At 38.3% G+C, this 18,891-nt stretch overlaps 1 protein-coding gene across 2 annotated transcripts in view; it reads right to left on the bottom strand.

Moving 5' to 3' along the window:
• BNC2 (basonuclin zinc finger protein 2) overlaps positions 1-18,891 on the bottom strand; it is a 451,398-nt gene that overhangs the window by 362,929 nt on the left and 69,578 nt on the right. The window lies entirely within an intron of this gene.

The following is an 18,891-nucleotide window of genomic DNA, read 5'->3' as shown; positions in this document are numbered from 1 at the left end:
GTGTGATGCTCCCCTCCCTGTGTCCATGTGTTCTCATTGTTCAACACCCGCCTATGAGTGAGAACATTCAGTATTTAAGATTTTCTGTTCTTGTGTCAGTTTGTTGAGAATGATGGATTCCCGTTTCATCCATGTCCCTACAAAGGACACGAATTCATCGTTTTTGATGGCTGCATAGTATTCCACGGCATACATGCGCCACATTTTCCCTGTCCAGTCTATCATCGATGGACATTTGGGTTGGTTCCAAGTCTTTGCTATTGTAAACAGTGCTGCAATGAACATTCGTGTGCATGTGTCCTTATAATAGAATGATTTATAATCCTTTGGATATTTACCCAGCAATGGGATTGCTGGGTGAAATGGAAATTCTATTTCTAGTTCCTTGAGGAATGGCCACACTGTCTTCCACAATTGTTGAATTAATTGACACTCCCACCAACAGTGTAAAAGTGTTCCTATTTCTCCACATCCTCTCCAGCATCTGTTGTCTCCAGATTTTTTAATGATCACCATTCTAAATGGCGTGACATGGTATCTCAATGTACTTTTGATTTGCATTTTGTTAATGACCAGTGATAATGAGCATTTTTTCATATGTTTGTTGGTCTCGTGTATGTCTTCTTTTGTAAAGTGTCTGTTCATATCCTTTGCCCACTTTTGAATGGGGTTTTTCTTGTAAATCTGTTTTAGTTCTTTGTAGATTCTGGACATTAGCCCTTTGTCAGATGGGTAGATTGCAAAAATTTTTTCCCATTCTGTTGGTTGCTGATTCACTCTAATAGACTGTTTCTTTTGATAACTTCTCTATTTATTCTGGGCTTTTACCAACGTTGTTCTTTACGCCAGGAACTTTTGTAACCACCCTTTCTAGACCCCTTCCTCTGGCTAACTCTGAAGAATAAAGAGACAGAGGTATCACTTCCTCCAGGAAGTCTTTGGGCACCACTCTCATATGTACTGATGGAACTCTGGGCTTAGGGGTTCCACATCATTTATCATAGTACATGGTACTGTAGTTGCCTGGTTTCATATTCTTCTCCCCTCCCAGACTCTAGGATACTCTGAAGGCCAGAAATGTCTCCCTTTTGTTTACTACTGTATCCACTATCATTCCTAACATATAGTGTGAACTTGGAATATTCATTTTAAAATGAATATATTAATGAATGAGTGAATAAGTGAATAGTCTACCTTAGAAGCTAAGCATGCCTAATTCTTAGAAGCATTTACTCTGAAGTAAACCAGGGGTGTTTCATGTGATGAAAATATCAGAGTGTAATCACTCAGTACTTTAAGCAAAAGACAGGTCTTAATGCTGCTTGTATTTTCAAAGTTCAAAAATCTGAAAGCATAAAGCTAAGTAGAAAGTTAAAATATATCCAGTAACAGGCTATTAAATACATTAATGTCTTAAATACACAACTTGTAAATAAACAGAAGTTGAACTTAAGGGAGACAATTAAAACAGATTATACCACATTTCCTGAACTTGGTTCCCAAAGATCAGATTCAGATGTTGCTTTTATTCATAAGCTTTGAAAAAGTAAATAAAACATTCTGCACACTGCTCACTATAAATCTTAACTTACCATTCAAATTTAATCTAAACACAAACATAACCCTAAAACCTCCTCCAGTCCCACAAATACTCAGACAACCAAAATCTGATTTCCAGGACAGAAGTGTTACTCTATAAGCACAATATTTATGCTGAAGAGATAAATTATGCAAATCATAATGGTTTATGCTTATGTTATAGCTATGCTTATTCTTCTGCATACTACAAGTTTTAAGAGTCTACAAGTTTACATAAAGCTCAGGTTGTCTAATAAAACAATTTTACTATTTAGGACAGTTTTAATATTGATTTAGGTTTAAGATATATTTGGGAAGAGCTGATAAAAGCTTCAAACAATATGAACTGCTTTACATTATTGACTTAGCACTTGATCACAGTATCTACACAACAATTTCAAAAATTCACAAATTAAACCTCTACTTCATTTAAACTACTATTATAGTCACCTTTTTTCCATGCTATCTACAAATGTTTTTTAAAAAATAATAATTCCAATGAAGAATCAAAGCTGTATTTAAATTAGATCAATCATTTCTAACCTTTGGCTAACTGACAACCCAATTAGCCAAAAGTGTATTGGTAAATTTTCTAAGTACAAGTTTTGAAATTCTTTTAGATTTTTAAAAGATTTTAATACATACATTAAAATGTTGGAAGATTTTTAGAACAATTAAAATTTCAAGCAAAGTAAATAGTGACACCTCAATTAACAGAGAAATAGCATCCGATTTTCTTTCTCTAGTGAATTTGGGGAAAAGGCAAAATTTCTGGTTAAAACAAGAAAAAAAAATTCCTATTCAAGGAATGGAGGAAAGCATCACATGAATAAGAAACAAACGTGACTATCTTTTTAGTCAAAGAGACTTTCCTGCCACACTGCTGCAGCACTGGAGATTCCGGGAGCACAGACCCAGTCCTGGAGTGGCAGGGAAGACAGCTGCGCAAACAGATAATTAGGGTTCAGGGTGTTCAGGGGATGCTGCCCTAAGGTCTTTGCAGTAGTCTGGTGCTACTTCTTTTATTGAGTATTTACCACTACTACTATTATACGACCACTACTAAAAATAAATAAGACAAAGTATTTTCAGGAATTTCTAAACCTAGTTTGCAGCACTATACAAATGTACAAATAATTGTCCCACAAGGGACAAAGTAGTAAGTGCCTTAAGAAAAAGACTGCAAAATAAGAGGTGTTCTTGGGAAACAATATGGATAGGACTCAGTATCAAAAGAGTGTCAGAAAGAGATGGAGGTAGAAACCTAAGTGAGCCTACACTCAAGGAGGGATACTGAGCACAGAGGTAAGATCTTACTTCTGAATACAGAGAGTCTGCAATAAATGAAGTTTTGGGGCTGAGCACTGACAAAGTCAGAGATGTTTTTAAAAGTCTCCAGTCTCAATGAGTAGAGTATCCTAGAGAAAGTCTAAAGGTGAAGTGAGCAGGTACTGCAACAACCGTATAGGTCTGTGAGAATGAAAAGCTGTGACATGAACTCACATTATAAACCACTCCCTTGCCCTCCAATGTGCAGCAATCACGAGACTTTTTTTCCAGAAGGCAATGCAAACTAAAACAATCTACTTCTGGGACTTGATAAATGACAAGCGTGGAAGAAGAAATAAGATGGTCATTCAAGTTTTTAAGAGTATGAGACCCAGAGAACACACACTTCTAGAAGCTGATTAAGTATTGTCTGTACGTGCTTATGCTACAAAGCATTTCATAAAGACAGCTTCCAGTGAACTTTTTGGAAAGGGAATGTGTTTGCACTTTGTAGAAAAGAACTGGGACCTTAAACCCACCTGTGCTGAACCCAACTCCCCACTAGGGGAGGTTAATATGTGTTCACATGTATGCTCTCATTGCAGTGCAAGACAAGGCTGCCCAAGCCTTAAAAGTATCCCACTGGGCAGGTTTGTACGAGGGCCTTCACCTCCTGTTTAACAGTGTGGTTGAGCAGTTGTTCTCTATTTCACAGATATCACCACTACAAAAACTGAGGCCAAAGGGAAAGTAAGAGGATCAGGTGGCCACTTAAAGTGATGGGAATTCTTGCTATGTATTTCTCGTTGAGACAGAGTCTTGCTCTATCCCCCAGGCTGGAGTGCAGTGGCTCAATGTTGGCTCACTGCAACCTCCACCTCCCAGGTTCAAGTGATTCTCCTGCCTCAGCCTCCTAAGTAGCTGGGAATACAGTCCTACAGTCTTGCACCATTACAGCTGGCTAATTTTTCTTTTCTTTTTTTTTTTTTTTTTTAGTAGAGACAGGGTTTCACCATGTTGGCCAGACTGGTCTCAAACTCCTGACTTCAGGTGATCCACCTTCCTCAGCCTCCCAAAGTTCTGAAATTACAGGGATGAGCCACCATGCCCAGTCTATGTATTTATGTACTAAAGAATGGATGCAGACTGGGCACATCCATTCTTGAGTAAATCAGTGAACCAAGGTTGCACCATTCCACTCTAGCTTGGGCAACAGAGCTGTCTCCAAAAAGAAAAAAAAAAAGTATGCAAAAATAAAAATGTATGGAAACTTTAAAAAACAAATGGCCATGTGAACATATTGCTGGGGCCTTTTCCAGGCCCTTGAAGGAAAATCCACCTCTGGTTCTCTGCACCTATTTAGAAGAACAGTCCTGGAGCTCACTGGTCCTCTGAGAAAGCTTAAAGGAAGGTAGGACGGAGATAGTCTTGGGAACCACAGACACCTTCCCTTGTGAGAAGCAGCAGCAAACTTTCCTGGACAGCACCCAAAGAGTTAAAATTACCCATGAAAATGCAAGTAGAGAGTGGAGTGGCTTAAACTTGCTGATTACTCTTCTAAGAATCTCATTTGACAGGGGTAAAATACAAAGGAAGTGTGTGCTGCTTTTTACAGAAAACATATGGGAACTTACCTGGGGAAATTTGCTTTCTCTTAACTAAACAAGGAGTCTTTTCAGGTATTCTGAGTTGAAATTGAGAAGGACAGTCTTAATTATAGAAAATGTGGAGAAAGAGTAAGCCATGGGAGAATGGTGACCATGGTGCATTAACATTCAACGTCATTCCTGGGTAGGTGGAAGAAGGCAAGAACAGGACTTAAAATTTTACATAAAAGACCCAGTACAGAAGAAAGGGAGGGAAAAAAGTCAGTCTGTACCTGGGTAAGCTTATGCACACAAGACTTTTTTTTAAAACAAAGATTAACAAATATTAAAGAAAATTACTTTATCCCCCAAACTGCAGCTCTTCAAAATAAAGTTACAACAGATATCAAATGTAAACCCTTTAATGTCCTGGATACCATATAATCAGTCTTTCATGAAAATGTACGCATGGGGCAAGCAAATTTCATCAGAACTCCCTCTCTAACTTGGAACCCCAACTCCAAAAAGGGGGAGAGGCCCTGACCAAAATATCGGGGGCTGAGTCCTGGTGGGAACCCACAGGATGACTGTGATATAAGTGAGGCAGAAAGAGCAAACCCACAAAGATTAACATCTTCAATGAAAGGTCACTGATCTAGGGCACAGTAACTCCCACCCTACGATAGTCTCCTTCCCCTCCCCCAACTCAAAACTCACTCCAACCCACATGGTTGGGCAGATTCTCCCCTCTCCTACTTGTTAGTGGGTAGGGACTGCAAAGAACAAAAGATCTGACAATCAATGATTAAATAGGACAGGCTAGAGAAGGGTAACAGTGATTCCAGGCTCCCCTGGAAATAATAAATGGCAGAGGGAACAGGAAGAGAGCCAATTAGTACCATTCCCAGGCAAGAGAGAGCTGAGGCCAAAGTAAAGAATGGAATTAAACACCAATTTTGCCAGTCTGCCTACTTCAGCAACATCTCTCTTCACTGATGTGAAACTGACAAGCAACCAAGACAAAGGTACAAAATTTCCAAGAATGGCAGAAACTCTGGGCAGGGGAAAACTAGTTCACCCTCCACCATCACCTGTGATCTTGAGTGCATCATCTCAGAGCTCCCTCTAGACCTTACTCGTATTAGCTGTAAAATGAAGAATGGGGAAACAAAATAATTTTCATGAGTCTGTCTGGTGTTAGCATTCTACAATTCTGAAAACAGTACGATGTACATGAAAGAGTATGGAATTTGGAGCCAGACTGCCTGAGTTTAAATCCCAGCTCTACCAAAATTAGCTGACTTTGGGCAAGTTACTTGACCTCTTTGTGCCTCAGTTTCCTCACTTGTAAGAGACAAGAATAACATGCTTTTACCTCATGGAGCTACCGTGATGATGAAATGATCTGTTAGCTGAAATTATGGTAGTGGGATTATTTTGTATCTGGTACTTTTTGGGTATATTTTTGGGGTGAATCACCTTTCCCTGAAAAGAGGGCAACTACTCTGGCCACCGCTTCCTATGGTCCTTCCCCTCCTAGGCAAAAGGTACACAGTATTTTATTTCTTCTTTATAGAGATGAGGGTCTCACTTTGTTGCCCAGGCTGGTCTCAAACTTCTTGCTTTAGGTGATCCTCCTGGTTCAGCATCCCAAACTGCTAGGATTACAGGCTTGAGACAAGGTGCCCAGCCCTTATACAATATTAATCAAGCACAGAATTATTTCCTTAGCCAAGATGCAGCTTCAGAACACTTATTGAATTAGAATCACTGAATCACAGCACAAAAGATGAGTCAGCCACATCCTAAATACAGGTAATACTGTGTTCCTCCATCACTAATTCCATCTCATTTGATTCAGACTGGTTCAAATGCAGTACCCTCAAACATACAGTTTCAGAAAACTCCTTCTGGTGGAAAGGATTTCCAGGATCTTTACAGAAAAGAATCCCCAGCCTGGATTTGTAATGACTGAACTCTCTGACTTCCAGTTCCATAGACCAAGCAAACCATAGCATCTCTGAAGATATTTTACTTTATCAATGAAAAACAGGGAGTAACCGCAGATGAACTGACTTAGCTGATGATAATCCATAACGAGTTCATTCCTTTTAAAAGTGACTAGTTGATTCAATGACAGTCCACAATCCAAAGCAAGGAATTGGGAGCAAATTCTTGGTGGTGATGTGGAAGGATAAAGAGAAAAGGGAGCCCTTTAATTAACAAGATCAGTGCCTAGCAAATTTGATCCTGGCAAAGATCAGAGGATAAGGAAGGAGAGAAGGCAACTCCTTCATATGCCTCACACCCTGCTGAGGTTGACTGCTGGACAATCCCACCCTCCTCAGCCTCAACCTGTCCAACATCCACGGCCTCCTCTTTCCCGCCTGTTTTTCCTTCTAGATTCCTCACCTTAGCTGAAACCAATTCCACCTCCTACACACTTCTCAAACCAAGCTCCTCCTTGGCATCTCTATTCCCTCTACTCCATTTGCACCTGGTAAAATTAGAATACAATCAGAGTCTCTATTCTTGCTACTCTTAAATCCACCCTCCAATCAAATCTCAAAGATAATTCTGCTTAAAATCCAAAGATTCTTACATGCAATAACATGGATCAATCTCAGAAGTATTATGCTAAGGGAAAGAGACAGAATTAAAGGACTACATACTCCATGATTCCATATGACATTCCAGAAACACAAAACTATAGGGGCAGAAAACATCAGTGGTTGCTAGGGACTGGGGGTGGGAGGGATTAGTCACTCAGGAACATGGAGATATTTTAGAGAGTAACATAAATGTTCTTCATCTCGATTGTTGTGGTGGCTACGGCACTTATATCAGACACACCAAACAATACAATCAAATGGGTCCATTTTACTGTGTATAAATTATACCTAGATTTAAAATAAATTGGGGGAAAACCCTACGGACACTCCCCATTGCCTATAAGTTCCATGGCATTCCTGATCTGGCCCATATCTTACCCTACACACTTCAGCAACACTCAACTTTTTTTTTTTTTTTTTTTGAGACCAAGTCTCGCTCTGTCACCCAGGCTGGAGTACAGTGGCACAATCTCGGCTCGCTGCAACCTCTGCCTCCCGGGTTCAAGCGATTCTCCTGCCTTAGCCTCCCAAGCAGCTGGGACCACTATGCCCAGCTTTTTTATTTTTAGTAGGGATAGGGGTTTCACCATGTTGTCCAGGATGGTCTCGATCTCCTGGATCTTTGATCTACCCACCGCCTCAGCCTCCCAAAGTGCTGGGATTACAGGCGTGAGCCACCATCCCCAGCCAACTTTTTAAAATGTCCTGTGTTTTCCATGCAGAATTATCTTACCACTGTACCTCTCTTCGACACAGCTTTTTCAGATTAATTCCTAAGTCCTCCAAGGCATGTCTCCCTGCCTCTCCCACCTCTCACATACTCAGGCTGTGTGTTATAGAGGCGTCCTCTTGGCTCTTATAATGCCTGATGTTTCCTTATTATTTCATTCACAGAAATGTATTTTACATATTATAGGCATACGTTACAGCATAATGGTCTTGTCTCTCATCAGTCAACTGAGATCCAAATTCTTTGAGAAACAAATAATATTCATTCACATGTGTGTATGCTGCCAGGCACACGGCAGACACTCAATAAGCCTATATTGAAATAAATGTTTCATAAAGGCAGGTTTTGCCTGTCTACTTCATTGGTATATTCTCACCACTTACAAGAGTGCCTACTTGGCTCAATAAATACAGGTAGCCCTCACTTTGCATGATAATGCAATACCATAGAAGTGATCATACAAGCTGAACTCATGTGAAATGATTTTAGTAATCAACAGAAATATTATGATTGTTCTATGACCTTTAATTTTTTGTCAAAACAGTAAAAACTGTCTTACTATCAGTTATAAATGCATAGGAAAATGAAAAAAGTATATTTATTTAGTACTCTGTAACTTAAAACATCAGAAACTCTGAGAATTAAATATTTATTTATTAAAAATGTGTCAATAATAGTTTCAATGGGAATGCCTTATTCTCATTGCTAATTTACAATTCTAAACAACCATCTTTTCCATGGCTTGGTAGATATGTATACTCCTTTCTAAGTTCAGACTTGCTTCCAACATTTTATCCTTTGTGTTTTCGTAGTTATACAATATCTGTGAGAGTTCTTTTCATATGATTTTTTTGCCAGCATCTTTCTCCTGTTACATCGTCATCCTTTTCATCACAACCACTTCCTAACTGACTTTGATAAGTTAGTTATCCCTCTCTTAAGTGTTCCTAGCTGCATATTATAGAGCCTCTAGTACACTGGCTGAGTTGACATTCCCTTGGTCAGCTTTTTTTTTTTTTTTAAATTAGAATCATGTTTACAATTAGCTGAAATTTCACTGCAATTTTAACACTTCATTTCTTTGATGCACTTTGATCTTTGCCAATTCCCCCCTTTAATTATCCATTTTTATGAAATGCTACATAGCTTTATCACTGGGAGACAAGGAGGCAACATAACTACATGCTTTGCTGTCTGCTCATGAACAAAATAACAGGAAGTGCTAGTGCATGGGACTTTATACAATTATAGTTAATATAACATGATACCTGAAATTTGGACTGCATTGAGGGACTAGTATTTAGTTAACCATGGCAACTGAAAATTGTGTATATTGGAATCATGCAAAGTGAGAAATATCTGTGTTTGGCAAATACAAATAATTTTAGAATGAATGAACTGGCTCACCACCAGGCCAAATTTAAGAAACAGAGATTGATGCCCTTCCCATTATACCTTCTGACTGATAACATCATAGAATCACAGCAACTTCCTAAAGACCCAATTCACAGTCAACTATAATAGATGAAAGGAGAAATCTAGATTATAATTCCAACACTGTTACTAGTAACAAAGTTATATACTGACTGTGCTTCTATGACTTGCCCTATAAAATAAGGTTAATACTACTACCTCTTTACAGGGTGGTGTGAGGACCAAAAGAGAAACAGATTAAAGAGTACTTTTAAAAATTCAACTAGAGGCTGGGTGTGGTGGCTTACACCTATAACCCCAGCACTTTGGAAGGCCGAGGCAAGTGGATCTCTTGAGCCCAGAAGTTCGAGTCCAGCCTGGGCAACATGGCAAAACCCTATCTCTATCAAAATACAAAAATTAGCCAGGCATGGTTTCTTCTGCCTATGGTCCCAACTACTTGGGAGGCGAAAGTGGAGGGATCCCTTGAGCCCAGGAGACAGAGGTTGAAATAAGCCAAGGTCATGCCACTATACTCCAGCCTGGATGACAGAGCAAGACCTTGTTCCTAAAAAAAAAAGAAAAATTCAACTAGATACCATCATACCAACTATACACTCAATATGCACCAGGCACTATTTTAAGAACATTTCATAAATTTTCTCACAGAATCCTCATAACAACCTACACATTCAGTTGCATTATAATCCCCATTTTGCAGAAGAATGTCAAAGCATAAAGAAGTCAAATAACTTGAACAAGAGCATGCAACCTGTAAGCCCTGAAGTCAGGTTTGAACCCAGAAAGTGTAAATCTGTAATGTTCAATACTTCATCACTAACTTGTCTGCTTTCCTCAGAAAGAAGGAGGATACAGTCATTGAGAAGGATATAACATTGACTCCTAGAAGCCAGGCAAATCTGATTAACTGTAATTCAAAAGATCACAGCCAGTTAGTTCTGCTGGGACATTTTCAGGTTTCTGGTAAAAGAACAAGGATGCACAATATGAAGAGATCTGAGAAGCTGGAAAGACCATTCCCAGTCTGCAGAAGGGGACAAAAGAATAGTTCAAATACATTCAATTCGTTTAATTCTAGTGAGCAGAAACCTAAATACCAGGAGGGAACTAACTAAGAAATAAAGTTTACTTTGCAAGAAGAGGGAAGGAATTTGTATTTATCATAAGTGTATAAAATAGCTAGAGTGCTATAAAAACAAGGTATGTAAAGCCAGCAAGCTTCATTGACATTTTCAGTAACACTGACCCTGAAAGTTAATAACATTGTTTGCTGAGGTCTGATTTCACAAAGAATTCCATATGGAACAGGAACGTGAGAGCCTAATAAGGATGTATGATACAAAAGCAAAGGGATTAGTTAACTAAAATAAGCGGATTCCTCTCTAAATATAATCTACTCATAAGGATACATTTAGAACATTTGTATCTCATTAGGGGTATTAAGTGAGAAAAGATTCTCAATACCAAATAGTCCTAATTATAATTCATCTTAGGAAATAAAGTGAGTTTTCTTAACTAAAAGGGAAAATATACTGCAAGAAACAGCTTTAATATAATAACAGGATTGTCAACAAAGTCAGACACCAAAACAAACCCAATTGCCCAAAGGAATACTATGAAAACGGAATAACTGCTCCAACAATACAATGTTTTTTTAAGACTATTTCTCAACACTTTACACTCTTTTTTCTCTTATTATCAATCATAACAATCCAAAGCAGAAATAAGTTACCTAAGCACAGAATATCCAACTACAAACAGCTGAAACAAATTAAATTAATACAAACCATACAAACCAAACACGAATGTATTTACCCCATCACACCTTCCATCAAGGTTCTGCCAGTGGTGAAAATGACATGGTTAGGATATGACTTAACAAGCCAGTGAACATTTGCTTTGGGAAAGGTCAATTCTAGTTTTCTTTTGTTCCCCCCGCTCCCGCCACCCCCTTTTTTTTGAGACAGAATAATCCACTTATTTTAGAGTCTCACTACATTACCCAGGCTGGCCTCAAACTGCTGGGCTCAAGGGATCCTCCTGCTACAGCCTCCCAAGTGGCTGGGATTACAGGTGGGTGCCACTATGCCTGGCCATTTCTAGTTTTTGATCCCACCAAAAAGGGGTACTTGCCTTTCACATCTTGAAACAGAAAATTATTTAAATGATATACAGTGGATTGTGTGACTTAGTTAGAAAACAAGAAGTGAGAGGTCCCAGTGCTGGGTATCAGTGACAAGGCTCTGCCCTCCTTACTGCAGGGTATAGTCCTCAGGCTGGCCAAGAAGGCCCACCGCCTCTGTAAGCATCTCAGCTACATTTCAAGCAGTGATCTGGTTTTTATTCCAGATGGGAAACTTTCACTACCCTCCCCAGCAGACTTCCTCTTACAAATTATTGGCCAAAACTTAATCACATGACTACTCATAAACCAATCACTGCCAAGGGGAATGCAATTATCATTTCTGAATTTTGTTTGTTTTTTTTTTTTTTTTAATATTAATCTTGGGATATCTCCTGTCCTGCTCATTGAGACCAGGGCTGTCCTGTTCCCAACCCCCAACCCCAGCCACCTGGGGAGAGAGAGGTGGGATAAACATCATTATTATCAGGGTTGGCATTAGAATTTACCTCAATTATTCTAAAAGATCCATATGACAACTGTAAAAGGGCTTTTTTTTGTAAAGGAGCACTATAGTCATTATCACCATCTAGTCCTGGGTCCCTTAACTTAAGAAAAACACTCCACCATTAGACAAACAAAGGCACCAGAATGCAGTGAACTATTATACTTAACTGGTTAGGTGAGTAAGAGCCAGTAAATCAAAGGGGCTTTTTAAAAACACAATTCTTCAGCTAACACCACGAAGCAAAAGAGATAGTATTAGTTCTCTCCAATTTTACATTTTCAGGTTTCAACCTCTCAATCACTCCATTTTTTTGTTTTTCAAAAAATTTGCTGTCCTTTTTCATTTAGGCAACTTTCCCCTTCTTCAAAAAGAAGTGTCAGGGTCAAATTACAAGATCTTATCTGATAGGAGAAAAAAAAAAACCATGCAAAATATATTCCTATATATGGGCCTTCAGTAATATGCTTATGATAAAGGAAAATACAAATACTCTTTCTTTCTCCATGCCCAGGAACAGCCCAAGACTTTGAATCATTCCTCACAGGGGTCACTCACTGTCCAGTCCAACTCCCAACCTCCCTAGGCCTTTAGCAGATCCAAGAAAGATGCAATCCTCTAAAGTTCCCAGAATAATGAGACTAAAAAGAAGGCAGACTAGAATTGAAAATAGGAACATTGCCTGCATCTTTTCTCACTATTTTTCAGGGGGTCCTTTAAAGCAGTGTAGGTGGAAAAGAATTAACAAAGGAAGCCGGAAGGTTTAACTGAAGATAGTAAGGAGAACTCCACATCTGACTGGTCTTTGTATAATCCAGAGATACCCAATCTGCATGGCTCTACACACAACAGAACTGACACAAACAAATGATGACTGCTAACTGCTAATTCTGGCCCTTTTTAAAAAAAAAAAAACACTCCAGAAGTCATTGCAATACCGGAAACATTTGGGAGACTGAGCCATCTGATGACAATTACAGGAATCCTGGAAGAGAAAGAATGCTCAAGGAAAGCCAGACGGCCATGCAATTATAAACCCTAGCTCAGCCCATGTCCTCTCCACACCCTCCACATCACTGCCAGCGAGAGGAGGATGGTGACACCATTAACCAACATTCCCAGACTGATTCCAGGCTCACACACACTGCTCCAGAGAGGATATCATGATTTTGGTTTGCTTGGTTTTCTTAACCTCTGAGGTAAGACACTTCATGACTGTCATGAGTTTGGTTCCCAAGGGTGTGAGATTTATAGGAACCAAGACTTTTACAGTAAAGAGATGATTTAAAAGTCAAACCACTAAAAATGATAGTATGAAACTAAAACGTTTCCAAGTTGCTTTATTTCCTGAACTAATCCTTGCAGAATGCCAGGGAAAGAGGATGGGAGGTAAAGGTTATGGTTAGGAAGAGAAAAAGAGCTAACATTTACAAACCACCTCCAAGAGCAAGCCACTTTCAGCATAAAGAAACCTTGCAAAGGAGAAAGCATCCAAGTCTAATTAGAACTAAGGCTCAGAGAGACAGTTTACCCAGTCTTAAACCTCTTAAATGAAGACAATGGAGTGAAGCCCCAAACTCCTCTCACTCCAAAGCCCATACTCTTTCTACTAAGCTACACTGCTGGTGAGACAGCAGATACATAAAGCAGAGAGACAGAGCCAGTATGACACAAAATGACATTAACCGTTCACTATCTAACCAAGGCACAATTGACTTGGCTTCTTTCTTCTTAAGTACTTTATATAGTTTTACATCCATTTATTTTCAGTTAATATATCGTAAGCATAATGCCATATAATTAAAAATTCTACAAAAGTATGGTCCTTTAAATAACTACACCCTGATAGATTTCGTAACTAATATCTTCCAACTTAAAGCCCTGTGCTGACAGGACTAGGAAATTTAAAACATTTGAAATAGTACACATTTAATGAAGAAGTCTCAGGAAGCAAGGAAGTATAGGAGACTGCTTAATAAGAAATCATGATTCCATAGAATTCCTACTATTTCAAGACAATGTACTTGAGTACAATCACATTTGACAAATCTTTACAAATGGGAAACATAATCCATAAGCACACACACAAATGTACAAAATTCAAAGTTAGGATTGCTAACTACCATTCAATTATCTTCAACTAATGCCTTTTGTGGGTCTCTATAGAAGTCAAGTGTCAAACATTGTCAAATTTTCCTTACATTGTGATAAGTTGAATACTTGGCTTGAATTTGTTAACAAAAGCAGAGGTTCTACAATACAGCACACAACAAAAGGTAGCTTTTGTAAGGCAGCTATTTGACTACCTTATAAAATGTGGTGTTGGTAGTAATAAAGTGAAACAGGAATAATAAAAGTAAAAATGATGATGATGACAGTAATGGCAGCTTTCATATATTACATCTTTCTCAGTGTCTGTCACTATTCCTAATGCTTAATACAGATTATTATTATTATTATTATTATTATTTTGCTTAACCTTCTTTAAATCCCATAAGATAGCTACTACTATTATTCCCAAAAAGTAACAAGCAAGTTGAACTCAGAAAACTTGAGTTCAAGTCCATGCTTGGCTCTAATAAGCTGGAAATAGCTTCATCTTTCTAGATGTTCAACTTTTCCATTATACAACGGAAAGGTTGAGGTTGGGGCCACTGTAGATTGAATGAGCTCTCCTGTACCATAGACTTGACATCCCTCTGAAAATATATGTGTGTGCCCCTCCCAACCCATGGCAAATGCACATCACTAAACAATCATGCCACTGAATCTCATTATGACTTCACAATCTTTCATTGCACAACACACTAGGAAGTTATTAATAATCAACATGAGATAGCTTTTAAAAGGAAATCTCATTGGCCTCTTAAGGATGACATAGTATCACCTAGCTGGAGGCTAGGTATGCATCTGGTAAGAGTGTCACACAAGTCCAAAAGTTCACACGTGGCAGCTTAAAATTTGAACACCAAGATGAGATTCAGTCTGTCAATATCTGGTATCCAGCTGGAAAGTCTTAAAAGAAACTGGGGTTTCTTGCCATCCTAAAAAGCCAGCAGACCTAGGCAGTCACATATCCTCACCAAAAGTTTCCCAGGGTAACCAAAACAAAAGATACAACTCCAGTATGCCAGGGTGGGGCATGAAAATCCATGCCACGTCCCAGGAAAGGAAGCAGGGCTATCCCACCAAGAGAAGACTGCCTTCAGAAGGAAAGTATGGGATATCCACAGGAAAGAAAGAGGTCCAAATTCTGATTTTCACCTGGCTCTGATCCCATGTATTAAAGTTAATGTGTTAGCTCAGTGAAAGTAATTACCAGCTAGGCTCTGCAATTCATCAATTCACCCTGGGCATTCCTGCTGATTCTTTCTTTGGTCTCTAGGACCCAAGAATCCCTTTTGTTGATCTGGAAGTGTGAAGGAAAAGTGGGTTGTTACTAGTTTCTCTCTTTCTATTCTAAATTTCTGCCAAGTAATTAGGAAGAGAAAATGAACTATTTTCAAGATTTTTAATGGAAGCTATGGGGATTCAAGTAGGCACAGCCTCTCACAAAAATAAGATTAAAGCCATATATCTTTGACGTCCCCGCTTCCAAGTAGAATGGACAAATGCAATTTGGCTCTAGGCTGTGAACTCAGGGACTTGATCCAAATCACCTCCATTCTAATTTAAGTAATTTGGCAAGAATAGCTTAGTCAATAAATTAAATATATATGGATTTACAAAAGACTTTTATATACCCCCACAACTATCCTAAAGGAAAATATTATTAGTATCCCCATTTTACAGAGAAGTACAACAAAGTTCAGAGGTTAAAAGTACTAACCCTAATATCAAAGTGACAAAGCAGTCTCTTGACTGCAAACACTAGACTTCTACATAATTTTTCCAAGTCTGATAGTATCTTACGATTTAAAGGAATTCCTCCAACTGGAATTAACATTCAAAACTACATTAAGGACTTTACTAAATGCCATTCACACACTAGGCAGGTAAATTTTGCATTCTCTGCTAAACTACATAGAAATTATAGAGGAAATTGTGAAATTATTCCCCTATGCTCCCCACCACCCTGTAAGTCCATTTCCATTGCCCAACTACACTGAATGGGCAATATAAATATAATAAATATATGCCCACAGAGGGCAGAAGGTAAACAACCATGCACAAGTAATGAGAACAACAGTAAGCCCTTTCTGCCACTTAAGCTATAAACACAATTGCTGACTTTGGTCACCAGCAAATCCTATGGGAAGGTGGCCCACAGCTAAATACACCACCACCTATACAAATGCCAGGGGGCTCTGAAAACCATACAAACATCAATAAGCCTACGGTTTTTACAGCCCAGAACCAAGGTTCTGGGATCTGCAATTAGAACAGGCAGTGCTTGTCTCCTTAGGCATGTTAAAATCAGTTATAATGCACATTATTTTTCTTTTTTTCTGATTCTACAAGTCATACACTCTAGCTATAGAAAATAAAAAAATGTAACAAAATGTACAGAAGCAAAAATTAGTCATAATCCCAGAGGCAACAACTGATAACACTGAACTATTTCCTTCCAGTCTTTTTTTTTCTGAAAAATATTATTTCTTTTTTTGAGACAGAGTCTCTGTCACCCAAACTGGAGTGCAGTGGCACGATCTCGGCTCACTGCAACCTCCACCTCCCAGATTCAAGCCATTCTCCTGCCCCAGTCTCTCAAGTACCTAAGATTACAGGCACCTGCCATCATTCCTGGCTAATTTTTTATTTTCAGTAGAGGCGAGGTTTTATCATGTTGGCTAGGTTGGTCTAGAACTCCTGATCTCAAGTGATCTGCCTACCTTGGAATCAGAAAGTATTTACTTTCTTCAGGTAGTAAGAAGGGCAAAATAGCCCAGAAAAAAATTAATCCCATTGTATTTACAGAACTAACTCAAATTTCCCCAGGAAATCTTGATGCTAACTACATCAAAAATGCATGAAAACCCTCTGGAAAAGCTCAGTAAGGTAATCACCTAACTCCTACTGCAACACCCAGAAAACCAGAAGAAATAATAATCTACAATGTATACAGGAGGTAACCTTGTCAGAATTTGTTTTGTTTTTCAGAATTTTTTTACCTTCCAAAATCCTATTTTTGCATTGAAACTATTAAAACTAATTATCAGTGAGAAAAAGAACTTGGGCTCACACAGAGAAGAAACTATGTCGAGGCCAGGTGCAGTGGCTCACACCTGTAATCCCAGCACTCTGGAAGGCAGAGGCAAGCAGATTACCTGAGGTCAGGAGTTTGAGACCAACCTGGTCAACATGGGGATACCCTGTCTCAACTAAAAATACAAAAATTGGCTGGGAGTGGTAGCAGGAGCCTGTAGTCCCAGCTCCTCAGGAGGATGAGGCAAGAAAATCACTTCAGCCCAGGAGGTGGAGATTGAGTGAGCCGAGATTACACATTACACTCTAGGCTGGGCAACAGAGCAAGACTCTATCTCAAAAAGAAGAAGAAGAAGAAGAAGGAAGAAGGAAGGAAGAAGGAGAAGGAGAAAGAGAAGGAGAAGAGGAAGAAGAAGAAGAAGAAAGAAGCAGCAGAAGCAACAAAAAGAAAGAAAAATAGAAACTATTTAGAAAGGGGTGGCATAGGGTGGGAGGCAGATGGAAAAAAAGATCTTATTTCCTTCTCAAAGTTATACTTCTAGAAGAAACAATGGAAATATTATCTAAGTATCATATATATCTCTTTTTGTATAGTATATACCAAGTAGCAGAGCATCTATCCTCTCTAATTTGAAATAGATAGCTCAAAAGTAAGGCAAATCCTGTCTAACAAGGTTGAGAGGGATATTCTTTTCAGATCAAAAAAATAGAGACTTAAATGCAACTGGTTACTTAACCAGTAAAAGCACTGCTTTTGTAATGCTAAGAGGCATTGGAACGTTTTTTTTTTCTTTTTGGCAATTTCATTGATCATGTATTTCTAAGGTACCTATTTAAGAGAAATTCACAGAAAAAGTACTCTTGTACTACTTAACGCTAAGTAAACACAATTTTTAAATACTTTTTAGTGCAAGAGACCTGGAATTTTATTCCCTACAGCCTAGTGATTTTAAATGCCCTGTGACCCTCTTAACCACTGCCAACATCAACATCTGGTACCTGGCACAAAGAAAATGGATTTTAAACAGTTTTTAAAAACCTTTTCTTTTTCATCATGTGCTTTAAATATGTTTCTAAAATAGTTTTCTTTCTCCCCTTCCTGATATACCAAAAAAAAAAAAAGGAGCTATTCTATCAGGCAAATACATTGTTTTAGAAGCAAAAGGGGAAAATAATAACCAAAAATTAAGTTGTTGCTAATGTGTTTTCATTCCTCCCAAAGAAAAGATTACACAAAATAGACATCTTCAACCTGACTAGATAAAAATCCAAAATGATTGTCATTATTGCCCCACAAGTACATGCACTTCTAAACAAGACTTCAAAATCCAAAGCATATCCCCTACACAATTCTCCATCTACACAATTCTCCACAATATGAATTGTGTAGGGGATATGCTTTCTTTCTCCTTTTTCACATGTAAGTCTGTTCATGACCTTTAAATCCCCCAAAGACTTCAGCAAAAATAATAATGATAGTACTATTGATAATCAATACATTCATCACCCTTAAATGCTGTACTTCAGCAAACAAGCTCACTCAATTAAACCTCAAATACTTAACCCAGAAGTTTTAAGTGACTTTTAAAAAGCAATACAGGTATAAGCAAAACTGACCATACTTTACAAAGGAGTAGAAAAACAATGCTTAAAAAAAAAGATGAAATATTTTATTTTAAGCCACCCCCTTAAATTAAAAAAAAAAAAAAAAGCTGAAAAAAATAAAACTGCCCCTCAACTGTAAATTAATTAATTGAAACAAAGAGATAATCCTTTACTATATGGCTTCAAAACAGTTGCCTGAAGCTTTATTTCTGCGTAAACTTCTCCCTCTCGGTGGTTCTGGCTCAAGTTGAAGTTATCATTATATAAGTAAAACAGCCCATAAAAGTTTTTCCCGTTTCAGTATC

This window comes from Aotus nancymaae, unplaced genomic scaffold (genome assembly GCF_030222135.1).
Source record: "Aotus nancymaae isolate 86718 unplaced genomic scaffold, 86718_ANA_hifiasm-v0.15.2.pri h1tg000003l, whole genome shotgun sequence".
Lineage (NCBI taxonomy): Eukaryota > Metazoa > Chordata > Mammalia > Primates > Aotidae > Aotus > Aotus nancymaae.
Note: the sequence above shows the minus strand (reverse complement) of the source record. Positions and strands in the feature narration are given on the sequence as shown.